The following is a 14,866-nucleotide window of genomic DNA, read 5'->3' on the forward strand; positions in this document are numbered from 1 at the left end:
TCCGGGTAGGAAGAGACCGGAGTCCGCTGGGTGGGGCGGAGAGTCAGAGGTCACCTGATAGGGCGGAGCAACAAAACTATTCCCAGAATACCCAATAGAGTCTGGCCGCAGAATGGAGCTCCATTTTCTACAGGAAACACGTGACCTCCAATCCACATTTTTTATTTCTTGTGAACTTCAATGCAACAAAGCAGAGGCCGCAGAGTGGAGCTCCACTGGACAGGAAACGTGACCTCCACTCCAATTTTTTTTCAATTAATCAACTTTAATGTGAGAAAGTATCAATAGACACAACTCAGGGAAGTGGAGCTCACATGTTCAGCCTTCATGCACACGGGACGCTATGATAACACTGGTAACGTTAGCTGAGTAAAGTCACGTTAAAAAACGGATTTTTTTTAGCTTTTTGTTTAGCTGTTTTATATTAGCGTTTAGTGGCGTTTTGCTGCAATTAGCGGCGTTTTCTCGCGTTTTTCTGCTGTTGCTTTTTTTGTCAAAAAAAGTCCAAAAACGCTAGTTTGTGGCGTTTTACCACGTTTTGCAGCGTTTTTCAGTGTTAGAGCGTTTTTACAGCTAAAAAACTCTAGAAACCCACTAGTTTGGGGTTTTTTTTCCAGACACAAAATGTTGATTCCAGTCTCTGTGTGTATGGACACATAGGATAACATGCTGGGGGTTTACTAGCTGTAGAAAAAAAAAAATAAAAACACCAAAAACAGCCGCTGTAAAAACGTCAAGTGTGCATGAGCTCTTACAACGGCTGTTTTTGGCTTTTGGCATTTTATTCTACACCCAGTAAACCCCCAGCATGTTATCCTATGTGTCCATACACACAGAGACTGTAATCAGCGTTTTTATGGCTGGAGAAAAAACCTGGGACTAGTGGGTTTCTAGAGGAGTATTTTAGCTGTAAAAATGCTCTAATGTGTCAAAACGCAGTCAAATCGCGGAAAACAAGCGTTTTTGGACTTTTTGTTACCAACAAACACTTTTTTGTGGTAAAAAAACCCTCTAAAAAATGCAAATGTGAAAAAATGCCGCTAAACGCTAATACAAAAACGCTAAAAACTCAAATTTTTTAACGTGACTTAGTTGCCAACTGCAGATAGCCGATTGACGGCTGCACTGTGGCCAGCCAGTTCTGGGAGGGTGTCATATGACGCCCTCCCAGAACATGCTCTCCTACGTGCCCCCGGCGATCTGCGTGATCGCTGTGTCCTACTGACACGCTGATCACCGGGAAATGCACTTGCGGGTTCTCGGCTGCACTTTTCTTACGCTGTCAGCTTGCCATGTGACAAGCTGTGACCAATCACAGCTCACCCAGTATTTCTCAATGGCTGCAAGAATGCAGCCAGAGAGAAGGAGAAATTATTGCTTTTACAGCCTTTATGGTTGTAAAAGCAATCAGTGTAAAAAAAAAAATCTTCATCACCCCCCACAAGTAGTACAGTGTCACTGTACTGCTAGGGTGACAGTATGTTAAAAAAAACCCCCATAAAAAATAATATAAACTAATTTGGGTTATATTTTTTTTTTACTAAAAAGATAACTGAATACATTTTGGCCAAGATTTATGATGAAATATTATTTATTTGCAAAACTGTATAAGAAAAATACTTTTTTCCCAAATTTTTGGACTTTTTCATTTATATAGCAAAAAAATAAAAATCCCAGTGGTAAATAAATACCACCAAAATAAAGTTTTATCTGTCTCAAAAAAAATCATATGGGTACAGTGTTGCATGACCGCGCAATTGTCATTCAAAGTGCGACAGCGCTGAAAATTGAAAATTGGCCTAGACAGGAAGGAGGTAATAGTGTCCGGACTGTAAGTGGTTAAAGATGTGAGTTGTTAAACTTACCTTTTAACCATTAAAGCTGTCGAACAGTCTACACTTAGAGGCGGACTGACCATTCGGAAAGTCGGGCACTGCCCAAGGGCCCGGGGTCAGTAAGGGGCCCCATGAGATGCCACTGGAACCTTTCATAGGCTATTTTAGGTGTGGTTTGAGTGTGGGCGAGCACACAGGGGCCCCATGATCCCCTCTTGCCCGGGGGCCCCATTAGTTGTCAGTCCGCCCCTGGTCTACACTGTGTTGTTTCTTCTTCTGTTATCCAACACTCAGTTACTGTATACTGTCCTTCAAGCTACAACTTGGTTGAAACCAACCTAAGGGATTGTTTGTGAAGAGGGATCTCCCATTGGTGTTGGACTTGCTTACATCAGATGCCTCCAATCAAAGTGGCCTCTTGCGGTACCTCTTACTGAAAACTGCTTTCCTGGTGGCAATTACTTCAACCAGAGGAGTGTCCGTATCAGGGGCGGACTGACCATTTGGAAACTCGGGCACTGCCCGAGGGACCAGGGTCAGTAGGGGGCCCCAAGAGATAACCCTGGTACCTTTTTCATAGGCATTGTTGAGTTTGGGCAAAGACACAGGGGCCCCATGATCCCCTATTGCCCAGGGGCCCCATGAGTTGTCAGTCCGCCCCTGGTTTGTATTTGCGACCCTGGGGTTTAAAGAACCCTTTCTTACGTTCATCCCGGATGGGAGGTACTCATTCTGATACTCAAGATTGTGCCTAAGTGGCCTTCATAGTCCATATCACATAGAAAGTTGCCTTCCTACATCCCTCTTGGGGAGAACCTGAGAAGTTAGCCCATCAGATGTGGGTCAAGCTTTAAAATTTAACATCAAGGTGACATCTGGCATCAGAAGGTCGGAGCACTTGTTTGTCTTTCTAGGTGGAGCGTGTAATGATTTTATGGCTTCCAACAAGATTATTGCCTCCTGGTGGATGAAGCTCATCTCCTTGGCCTACAAGGTGAAAGGGTTGGCTGTGCCAGATAGATCACTGTCCACTTAAAGGGTCTCGACCTTGTGAGCGGCAGTAGGCTGAGTGTTCCCAGACACTATCTGTAATGCAGGCCATAGACGGGTCGAAAACCGGCCGTTTTTTAAAAAAAAAACGAAAAATCGGTCGTTCAATAGGCTGACGTTACCACCAACGGTAAAAAAAATCAGCCAATTTTCGTTCCATCCACGGCCGGCATTTAATTACTTCTGTCCCTTCAGAGAGCTCCGCTATTATATTTGAAATGAAAAAGTATTGCTGTTGCAACAATGTATCCATTTGTATCCATTTTGGATACAGATGTTTTTATTCGGATACAAATAGATACATTGTTGCAACCACAAGACTTTTTCATGTCAAATATAATAGCGGACTGGAATTCTTCTTCTTTTTCTTCTTCTTTTTCTTCTTTTTTTCTTTCTTTTTCTTCTTTTTCTTCTTCTTCTTGCAGGTCATGGCTCATGCGCAGATTTTTTTATCGGTAAAACAATCGGCCGATTTGCCCATCATTGCCGGGAAAATCGGCCGATCGGCAAAATTGGCTGATTTTTTTTCCAACTTTACCGATAAAAAAATGTGCCAAAACCCCGAAAAATGGCTGACCAATTATCCCACTAACGGTGCGAAAATCAGCCGATTGTTTTTTTTGCTGACTACAGATATTGATCACCGGGTCTCAGACGGAGATTCCCCGCCAGCAATTGCCGAGGAACAGTGACAGGGGAGAGGTCGGTGTAAAGACCACAGGTCTCTCACCTGTCAGCACCAACATGCTGCTTTGTATTGCTCTGCATAGCAGAGGAATACAAAGCAGCATGCTTACATAGTAAAACAAACACAGCACACAGCCTCTTAATCGTCCCAGATGTTAACCCCTTCCTGACCATTGTCATTAGTACAGTGTCAGTGCTTTTTATTAGCACTGATCACTGTATTAGTGTCACTGGGGATGTCAGTGGCAGTTAAGTCATCCCCCCCCAGTGTCAGAATGCCCGCCGCAGTCCGACTATAAGTCACTGATCGCCGCCATTACTAGTATTAAAAAAGAAAAGTCCCATTATCTATACCGCCATTTGTAGACGCTATAACTTTCACGTAAGCCAATTTATATGTATTGGGATGTTTTTCTTAGCAAAGGCATGGAGCAGAATATATTTTGGCCTAAATTTAGAAATGAAGAAATTATATTTTTTACATTTTTACTGGATATGTTTTATAGCAAAAAGTAAAAAAATTATATTTTTTTGTTTCAAAATTTTTTTTTGTTTATAGCGCAAAAAATAAAACCGCACAGGCGATCAAATACCACTGAAAGAAAGCTCTATTTGTGGGGAAAAAAATTACATAAATTGCTCAGAAGAGTGAGAAAGTGGTGCAACTCCCATAAATTGTGGACTAATTGATCAATGGAAGACTGTAATACAGTCCACTGCATCAAGCTTTAGACTGTTCACTGTGCACAGGATCGTGCCCCGGCATAAGAAAACAACGACTGCAAAAGTGACTGCAGAGCTCAATCTCAGTCTTCACGGGACTCAGACTTCACGGGACTGAGACTGAGCTTCGCAGTCACTTTTGAACAAATACCACCAATCCCTTCACTGGCTTCCTATTGCCCAACGAATAAAATTCAAAACATTAACGATCACATATAAAACCATTTATAACTCTGCCCCAAATTACATCACCAATCTTGTTCCCAAATATTACCCAAACCATCCTCTCCGCTCCTCCCACAACCTCCTGCTCTCTATCTCCCTTGTCTTCTCCTCCCATGCTAGTATCATGTACTTCTCCAGAGCCTCCCCCATCCTCTGGAACTCTCTACCCCAATCTAGACTATCGCCTACTCTGCTCACTTTTAGGCAATCTCTGAAAACCTCTCTCTTTAGGGAAGCCTATCCTGCCCTCAGCTAATAACAGGATCTTCTATTTCTCCTACCAGTCCATCCCCCCCCCCGTTACTACCTTTTGTACCACTAGCCCCTCCCTCTTAGATTGTAAACTCCCAGGATCTCCCTTCTAACCCTCTTGTATTGAACTGTATTGTTGCTGTATTGTCTCCCATAATATTGTAAAGTGCTGAGCGAACTGTTGGAGCTATTTCAGGAACTTATATAGCGCTGTAAATTTACGCAGCATTTTACATATATATTGTACATTCACATCAGTCCCTAACAGGGGCGGACTGACAACTCATGGGCCCCCCAGGCAATATGGGATCATGGGGCCCCTGTGTCCTTGCCCAAACTAAAAAAAGCCTATGAAAAAGGTACCAGGGGCATCTTATGGGGCCCCACACTGACCCCGGGCCCTTGGGCAGTGCACGAGTTTCCAAATGGTCAGTCCACCCCTGGTCCCTAACCCTCAAGGGGTGTACAGTCTAAGGTCCCTAACTCACATTCATACATACACATTCTAGGGACAATTTTAGACAGGAGCCAATTAACCTACCAGCATGTCTTTGGAGTGTGGGAGGAAACTGGAGTACCCGAAGGAAACCTAAGCAGGCACAGGGAGAACATGCAAACTCCATGCAGGTGTTGCTGTGGTTGGGATTCAAACCAACAACCATTGTGCTGCCAGGTGGAAGTGCTAACCATTTATCCACTGTGCTGCCCAATGCTCAATAATAATAATGAATAAAAGAAAGCTCTATTTGTGGGGAGAAAATGATTTAAATCTCATTTGGGGTATACCGTTGCATGACTGTGCAATTGCCAGTTAAAGTAGCGCAGTGCCGATTAGAAAAAAAAAATAGACTGGTCAGCAGGCGGCGGTAAAATCTTATTCATATACAGGATGTATGTTTGCACAACTGATTTTTGTAAATCTTTTTTAAACTTTCATAAAGATTTGAGAATGATTCTACACACCATAGAGAACACGTTCCCTTCGATATCCGCACACATTGTATCCACATTAGGATCATCATCACTCTTTCTCCGGTCCTAAAGAGAATTCTTTCCGCTAATTGGCTGGCTGTCACGTTCTAACCACACCCACCCAGAGGTTCGGGCTCTGCACAGTCATGATGAAAGAGCGCTTCCCCAGCAGCCAATCCGGTTTCTCTCCTGCGGTCCAGCGTGCGTTCCAAGCCTCCCTTTCCCGGCCAATCAGGATAGGGAGGGTGAGCTGAGCTCCGCCCAGGTGCCTTGGGGCTTTACTCGCGAGCTGTGGCGCTGGGAGAGTTCCTGAGCTCGGAGGGGAGGCAGGTGAGTGCTGTATCGTGTCCTACAGGTAGAAGGAGAGGATAGCGGTGACACACAATGCAGTGTTCTGGGCTGTGCACTGTACAAGACATTTCCCCTCCCCCGTACACAGATCACGCCCTCTCACTGTGCCATTGGCAAGAAATGACCGGGACTTGTTGGTAAATTTCATTGGTTGATGGTAAGCGTTGAATAACGCGTCCATGTAAGTCGGTATTCGTGCTGACACAGTTTATAAACACGCGAGAAAGAAAATTGCAATGTGCGTGGCCATGCTAGGGCAGCGCGTTCATCTCAATGGTCACAAATGGCGCACAGGAGCCTACGCACCTGTTTGAGCTTCGATCTTTGCGTGTTTCTAACCGCGCAATTTTTGCAGTTAAAAGAAGAAAAAAAAAAGTGTGTTTTTGTTTTGCTTGAAACTTAGAAAAGTGAAGGCAGAAAAAAAGACCAACTTTTTTTTTTTTTTTTACCAGTTGAACCCCAGCTGCCGGCCCAGTATTCCCGCCGCTGCCATGTTAGAATACCGGGTCGTCTGCTCGGCTCTTCTGTGTAGCAAAACCCGCTCCTCGGTCCTACTCGCTCCTCGGTCCTACCCGCTCTTCGTTCCTACCCGCTCCTCGGTCCTTCCCGCTCTTCGGTCCTACCCGCTCTTCGGTCCTACCCGCTCCTCGGTCCTACCCGCTCTTCGGTCCTACCCGCTCCTCGGTCCTACCCGCTCCTCGGTCCTACCCGCTCTTCGGTCCTACCAGCTCTTCGGTCCTTCCCGCTCTTCGGTCCTACCCGCTCCTCGGTCCTACCCGCTCTTCGGTCCTACCCGCTCCTCGGTCCTACCCGCTCCTCGGTCCTACCCGCTCTTCGGTCCTACCCGCTCCTCGGTCCTTCCCGCTCTTCGGTCCTACCCGCTCTTCGGTCCTACCCGCTCCTCGGTCCTACCCGCTCCTCGGTCCTACCCGCTCTTCGGTCCTACCCGCTCTTCGGTCCTTCCCGCTCCTCGGTCCTTCCCGCTCCTCGGTCCTTCCCGCTCCTCGGTCCTACCCGCTCTTCGGTCCTACCCGCTCCTCGTTCCTACCCGCTCTTCAGTCCTACCCGCTGGTCGGTCCTTCCCGCTCCTCGGTCCAGCGGTGTCCTGCTTTCACCGGCCGTCCTCTCTCCCTGGCATCTTCAGTGTGGGCACCCGGCTGTGACAGCTTGTGGCTTCTGAGCATGTGCGAGAAGCGCTGCGCTTTGTGAATGGTCCAGCAGTCTTCTGGGATCTGTCACGTGTCCTACAAGACTACAGGGAGGACAACTCTGTGGAAGTGGGAGCGGGTATTTGTCAAATTTGGGTACCCGCTCCCCAAAGATCGGCAGCCTCTGGTGGTCTCCTGTGCCACGTCGGCAGCCTCTGGTGGTCTCCTGTGCCGCGTCGGCAGCCTCTGGTGGTCTCCTGTGCCGCGTCGGCAGCCTCTGGTGGTCTCCTGTGCCGCGTCGGCAGCCTCTGGTGGTCTCCTGTGCCGCGTCGGCAGCCTCTGGTGGTCTCCTTCAACAGATTGCCAGCAGGCAGGCTAGTTATTGCAGATGAGTCATGCAGTGTGTCTTCTGTGATATAAACTACACCTACCTCCCTGCCTGCTTGCCATTCTCTGCGGCACATAAACTGAGCTGTGCATGCGCAGCTCAGCTTACATCACCATCACGGTCCATGGGTGCTGGGATGGCTGACTCCTATGCAGACGTTATGTCCTCTCGCACCATCCAATGAAGAGGCCGGAAGTCCGGCACCCAGGAGAAGATTCCAGAGCCAGCGAGAGGGGCCCCTGATGGTCTTCAGACAGAGAGGAGGTAAAAATTGTGCCTTTAATTCTGCTTAAGTCCGGGTTCACACTTGTGCGGTGCAGTATATCGCATGTGATTCGCACAGGAACCGCACCGCACTCCTGTGCACATCACATGCGATTTGTGTGCGGTGCGATCGGAGCCGTACATTTTGTATGGCTCTAACCACACCCGTACCAAAAACGTATAGGACCCTTTTTTGGGTCTGCACTAGAATTGGATCGCATGGGTATTCACACCTATACGATATGATTCTGTACATCGCACCACGTTTTGCAGACCGCTTTCGGTTCGCATGAACGGGGTGCAATTCTGATGCGGTGCAGAATTCGCACTGAAAACTCTGCGAATTCCAGACCGTATCAGTGTGAACCCGGGCTTAAAGAGGTTGTAACATACATATATCTTCCATATACCCAGTGAAGTGACTGGCCTCAGGTGATACACAGAGATGAAACAAATCCTCCTACAGAAGTTGTACCTGTTTATCTGTAGCCATCTCCTATCTACAATCGTTCAAAGTGCTGATTTATAAAACTTGTCTGAGAGTTCAGAAAAAGGGGCTGAGGAGAGCTCTGAGACCTGATTGGAGGAAAGGGACACACCCCTTTACACAGCACACAGAAACCGGGCTGAGGTTGTCAATATGCTGGAGGTCCCTCCCCTGTCACCATTTTTCTCTGATAGCAGAGGAAGGAGGCAGCAGACAGGAAAGACACTCGGGCTCCATTTACACTTTGACATCAAAGTTGTATCCCATTCTTTTCAATGGCACCCATTCAAATCTGTGTTACTTAAAGTTGCAGCGATTTTGAAAAGATGCCCATACTACTTTGCTGTGACTTTTGATGCAAGATTGAAGTAGAGCAGGGCTCGACAAATCCCAGGTCACCATGGCCACTAGCAATTGTGTCTTGGCGCCTTTTCAGCTGTCCGCTATTAGACATCGGGATGCCGCTTCACTGATCCAGGGATTTGAAATCCTGGTGGCCTAAAGTGGTTCTAAAGGCTTACATTAAAAAATGAAAAAAAAATAACAAACATGTTATACTTACCTGCTGTGTGCAGTGGATTTGTGCAGAAGAAACCAGGTCCTCCTCTTTTCAGGTCCCCCAACAGAGCTCCTGGCCCCTCCCTCCTGTCGGGTGCCCCCACAGCAAGCAGCTTGCTATGGGGGCACCCACTGCTCTATGGGTCCATTCACACATGGAGCTGCAGCTTGCCCCCACCCCTCTCTTCTCATTGGCTCACTGGCTGTGATTGACAGCAGTGAGAGCCAATGGCTCCTGCTGCTGTCTCAGCCATTGAGCAGAGAGTGTCCCGGAGTAGCCGAGACTCCAGTGCACATTGCTGGATTGAGAGGGGGCTTAGGTGAGTATTAAGGGGGGCTGGGGGGGCATAGAATGCATGAAAGTAAAAAACCTTGAGCCTTTACAGCCACTTTAATCTTTTTGGTCAGCACTGTAACATGGACAGCGTCGACCAATGAGAATCTGTCTAGCTCATCCTGTCAGTGCTGGAGGGCGAGGGGTAAAGAAATACGTGAAACAAAGCAGCTGATGAATTTTGGAAACGGCAGGTGTCTTGCCAACCCTGACGCCGCTAATCCCCAGATATGACTTCATTGTATTCCTTTATGGAGTTTATGTAATCCCAGCCCCTCCCCCTGTGTGCAGCCAATCACAGTGACTCCCGTTGCTCACTATGGCATCCTTGGACTCTGATACTTTCTTCTCCATGGTGAATGCTGAAATTCATTCCTGGATTATAGAGTGTTGTAATTGTTCCAGCACCGTGGTATGTGAGTCCGTGATTACCGAGACTTCTTAAAGACAAGCTCCAGCCAAACCCTTTACTTTTTATGCATCCATGACCTAAAAAGGAAGATAGGTCCCTTCTCTTCTAGGAGAGACCAGGAAGGATTTGTGGCTAATTTTGCAGTCTTTGTAGTCTGATCTCCCTGCTATTTGTGTCCACTGGTAAAAGCTGCAGTTTTTGCATTGAGCTCACCACCTGCTGGATGCCAGTGTTACATATGAAAGCCCAGCTTCAGGAATTAGGGGAGGAAAAATTGCCGTAGGAGTGGACTGGTGTGCCCGTAGGAGTGGACTGGTGTGCCCGTAGGAGTGGACTGGTGTGCCCGTAGGAGTGGACTGGTGTGCCCATAACGAGTGGACTGGTCTCCCCCTATACCAGTGGACTGGTATCCCCCCATACCAGTGGACTGGTCTCCCCCCATACCAGTGGAGTGGTCTCCCCTTACCAGTGGACCGGTCTCCCCACCCCCCCCTACGAGTGGACCGGTCTCCCTCCCCCCCCCCCACGAGTGGACCAGTCTCCCGTCTCCCCCCCCCCCCTTCCCCACGAGTGGACCGGTCTCTTCCCCCCCCCCCCCCCCCCCCCGAGTGGACCAGTCTCCCCCCCCCCCCCACCCCACGAGTGGACCGGTCTCCCCATACCAGCAAATGACCACCGTAAACCTTTTTGCACTACCAAATACACTCGTTCTTCGTGCATACGTGTTCTCAGTGCATTTAAAAATTCATTCAACCTCCCATGGTGTTAAGGAGCCCCAAGACCCGAACGTTTTATGTCAGATTTCATGTGTGATTTGATCAAATCAGCCAACAATCAATCAAATAGGCATAGCTTTCTTGCCGATCGGTTTTACCCCAATTTAAATTGGAATTTTGGAGCGGAGTGACAACCTTGGCAGTCTGCTGCTGTTCCTTCATTGTCCAGTCACAGGCTGGGGGTGGGGAGGTGACCTGTCTGTATTGCACAACTGCAGTAGGAAAAAAAAGTCAGGTCGCGAGCGCAGCCAAGCTGAGTAAATCCTGGCACCGGATGGACACATTTGCAATTCCTTTGGCAGACAAGACGGCTGCCATATTTGTAATTTGTAAGACGTTTAGCTGTTTTCCTCAAGTTCATAGTTAATTTTCTGAACAAAACAAGCTTTGTGCAAAAAGGTTATAAAAACAGTCCGTATTATTTTGCTTTCTGATATCTACTCTCTGCTTACCAAAAAAATTCAAAGAATTGTATAAGGAGCTTGCAACATAAATCCCATAATGTCCGGGTTCAGGAGGACATTGGTGGATTAAAGCCACCTCTTGGCTTGCTCTCAGTGTCGGTGGTGCTGGTCATACTTTCCCTCCCCCTTCCTTACCAATCCTGGAAATTCCTACACATTGTCCATTGTCCGGTCCTTGCTTGTAAACGTTAGGCAGCTTCAGCAAGCAGTTACACAGCATTGGACAACCTTCGAACAGCTTTCCTGAAGCCCTTGAAGGACGCTTCTGCTGTAGCTTAGATGTGTGGAGTCTAGATCCTGATAGTCATGCCTTTGGCAGACTTGCTGATGCGTGCTTCAACAGAACTGAGCAGTGACTTGGTATCGATCAAAAAAGAAGAAAGAACAAACAGAGCACGCACGGGCCTGGTGCATTACCATAAAAAATGTTTAAGAAGAAATAAAAGTTGGTGTTGTACTGACAAACGATAGTAAAGTCAAAGGCACATCATAGAAGAACAGCTTGGTCAACACCGCGCTACGTGACTATCCGCAATAGGGAATGTAGACCTCCAATAGGCTGACGCATTTCCAGGACTTGCCTCCTCATCCTCAGAGTTGGTCAACACCGCGCTACGCGACTGTCCGCAATACGGAGTGTAGACCTCCAATAGGCTGACGCATTTCCAGGACTTGCCTCCTCCTCAGAGTTGGTCAACACCGTGCTACGTGACTGTCCGCAATAGGGAGTGTAGACCTCAAATAGGCTGACGCATTTCCAGGACTTGCCTCTTCCTCAGTGTTGGCTCTGAGGAAGAGGCAAGTCCTCGGAACGCATCAGCCTATTGGATGTCTACACTCCCTATTGCGGACAGTCACGTAGCACGGTGTTGACCCAGCTGTTCTTTTATGACGTGCCTTTGACTTTACTGTAATTCACTAGGGCCTGTGTGCCCTCTCTTTGTTCTTTCTTCATTCAGTATATTTGGATTTCCCTGGTCTTTTGAGGGCAGCAAGGTGTGCATATTCCAGGACATTCATGATGTGGTTCTAGCCTACATTGAGCCCATCCACAAGTGCAGGAGCATTTGTGTGTGATCGATCAAAAAAGAACTGTTGGGTACTTGCAGATGCCCCCTTTTGTAGACTGGGTGATGTTGATAGTGGTGGGTACCATAGTTGACGGCAAGAGATGAACCAGTAAAGGTGATGGATAGTCATGAAATACATCTTCATATTCTTATGAATATTGGTTCATCAAGTTTGCCATATTGATCAAATCTTCTTGTAGTGTTACCTGCAGTCCCTACCAACACTAGATCCATCATCCTGTCTATACACGTCTCGTAGACAATGGGTCTCTTTGAATGGATACCAAGTTGTCTTCACCATTCTGATGATCTCTGAGCAGACCTAGGATTGGTTCCACTCTGAGCCTTGGGAGCGACCTGCGTTCCTTTCTGCATGGAGCTGTATTCTTCATGAGCAAGTCTACTAGGTTGCTGATTCTGTTATTTCATCGTCACTCACCACCTTAATAGATGTAAATCATATCACGTCCTTCATCATACATCATATTTTTGTCTTAACACAACACCATAAGGGCTCTCCCATCTTTCCTCATTTCATTTTTCCTGGTGGATAATTCCATAACTTGGCTCTTGTCACTCTAGACACCACCTTCCAGTATTTAGCCTTCAAAGACTTTCACTGTGTCCATTGAGGGCAAGGTGACAGGTTCTCTTTTCACTTCAAACCTTTACTCATGGAAACATAATGCACCATACAGTGTAACTGATTTGTTAGCCTTTAAAATCACACTTACAAGGAGGAAAATCAAATGCACATAATAAAACACTACCAGGTGGCATGTATGACGTTTTTACCGTCACTTCTAATTGATGTGATGATGCAAGTACGTAGTTCTGCTCTACACGTTTCGTCACAGCTGACTTCTTCTAGGGCCCTGGAGGAAATCTGTCTCCTCAACCAGCATAACTTCTCCTTTCACTTCAAACCCATATCGAGCCCTGGAACAGGTCAGGTGTGACGAAACGTGTAGGGAGGAGCTGTGTGCATGCATCAACTGGGAGTGACGGTAAAAACGACATACATGGCAGCTGGGAGTGTTGTTTTTTTTTTTTTTTTTTTTTTTTTCTTTTGTGCATTTGATTTTATTCACTGTAAGTGTGATTTTAAAGCCTAATCCGTTTTTTAAGGGTTTTACGCGATGCGGTGCATTTATATTTCTCATGTTTCCGTGTGCATTAGTTTGAAGTGAAAGGAGACGTTACACTGGATGTGAAGTGCCGCCAGTATTTGGAGGGTCATATATAAACCAGCTTGTTTGACCTTGCTTTAATCAGAAGGTCACTTACCTGTGGTAGGCATACATCCGATTCTCTTAAGATAGGGGTGTCAAACTCCATGTCATCGAGGGTTGTATCAGCATTGTGGTTACCCTCAAAGGGCTGGTTGTATCTGTAAGACTAGATGTCCAGAGCACCCCACCCCCCATTACATCAGATGTCAAGAATCTCACGCCCTCCCTAACATCACCGTGCACCCACTTTGGGGGCAGAGCTGGAAAGCAGAAAGTGCAGGGTCTGGAGGAGGACCAAAGGAGGAGGGGAGTCAGTTTCCAGAATCTGCTGAATGCTGAGACCAGGGGCGGCAGAGATGAGGAGGTGCTGCAGCTGCACTGAGAGGTGCAGGAATTTAGCAGAGGAGTTCTATTCTCCTCTCTGCTGCCACCGAGACAAGGTGGGGGTGGAGACAAGGGGGTACCTGCAGGAGAGGTGCAAGGGCCACATGAAATGGCTTGGAGGGCTGGATTCGGCCCACGGGCCTTTTTTTTTTTCTTTTTTACACCTGTGTCTTAAGACGTGATGGTGAAGATCCTTGAACACTTACCTGTTCAGAGGAGGAATGTGGGCATTTTCACTTAAAGCAGAGTTCCACTCACCCTGAAAAAAGAATAAAAGTCAGCAGCTACAAAACCTGTAGCTGCTGACTTTTAAAAAATAAACCTTTACCTGTCCCACGGTCCCGTGTTGTGTCCCCTGCAGTTCGGTTTACCGGCCGTCCTGTGTTCCAGGAGGCCGGCATCTTCAGTGTGGGCTGTGACAGCTTGCGGCTTCACACTCGGGTACCCACTGCGCATGCACGAGTAGCATCGCGCTTCATGAATGATCCTGTAGTCTTCTGGGACCTGTTACGTGACCCAAAAGACTAAAGGAAGGGGGGGACACTTTTTCCGTTTCCGATCACCTAGGTGATTGGACCGGAAGTGGGAGCGGGTACCTGTCAAATTTGGGTACCCGCTCCCCCGCCCCCCCAAAGGTGCTAATCCTTAATGGGGAGCAGTCCTTAAAGCGGAACTTCCCCTTTTAGGTGGAGCTCCACTTTAAGGTGAAAAAAATCCTCCAATGTTTACACAAAAGGACTTTTTTGGGGATTTCAAATTTAGTTTGTGTTTTATAATTAAGAATTTGTTTTAAGTTTTGAATAGTGCAACACCATATTTATATATGTTACCATACTATGACAAAAATGATCTGACGGTGTGTTTGCAGCTATAGTTTATATCAGGGCTTGAAATTTCCACTCGCCTACTCGCCAACGGCGAGCGAAAATTGTGGTGGGGGCGAGTGTGTCCCCCAGGGCAGGGGCGTATCTACCTTGAGGCACCGCTCCCCAGAAGAAGGGACCTTTTGGGCAGCGGCGGACAGAGCCATGTAAGGCCACCAGCAGAGGGGTCGCACCAGTACCCTTGCAGTGGCCCGGACAGCAGGAGAATCGATGCGGGGGACGGCAGTTGCAGAGTGATGCTCCTGTACCTCTCCCTCCAGCTGCTGATGAGCCGGGACCAGGGGACAGCCTGGAGCAGGGAGAGAAGTGTCGGAGAGGAATAAGCCCGGAGCAGGTGAGCTGTGCTGTGTTCTGTGGGATCTCCCTGCCT

At 47.5% G+C, this 14,866-nt stretch overlaps 1 protein-coding gene across 3 annotated transcripts in view; it reads left to right on the forward strand.

Annotated features, from left to right (window-relative positions):
• Positions 1–5,965: 5,965 nt before the first annotated feature.
• Positions 5,966–14,866, forward strand: part of LOC149452246 (glutathione synthetase-like) — a 47,989-nt gene continuing 39,088 nt past the window's right edge. For all 3 annotated transcript variants that reach the window (XR_016314903.1, XR_016314902.1, XM_089689632.1), the window contains exon 1: positions 5,966–6,074. The gene's annotated coding sequence lies outside the window, so the exon portion shown is untranslated. The remainder of the gene's footprint in view (positions 6,075–14,866) is intronic.

The sequence above is a fragment of the Staurois parvus genome, unplaced genomic scaffold (assembly GCF_062004578.1).
Source record: "Staurois parvus isolate SC_StPar_1 unplaced genomic scaffold, SC_StPar_1.0 ptg000487l, whole genome shotgun sequence".
Classification (NCBI taxonomy): domain Eukaryota; kingdom Metazoa; phylum Chordata; class Amphibia; order Anura; family Ranidae; genus Staurois; species Staurois parvus.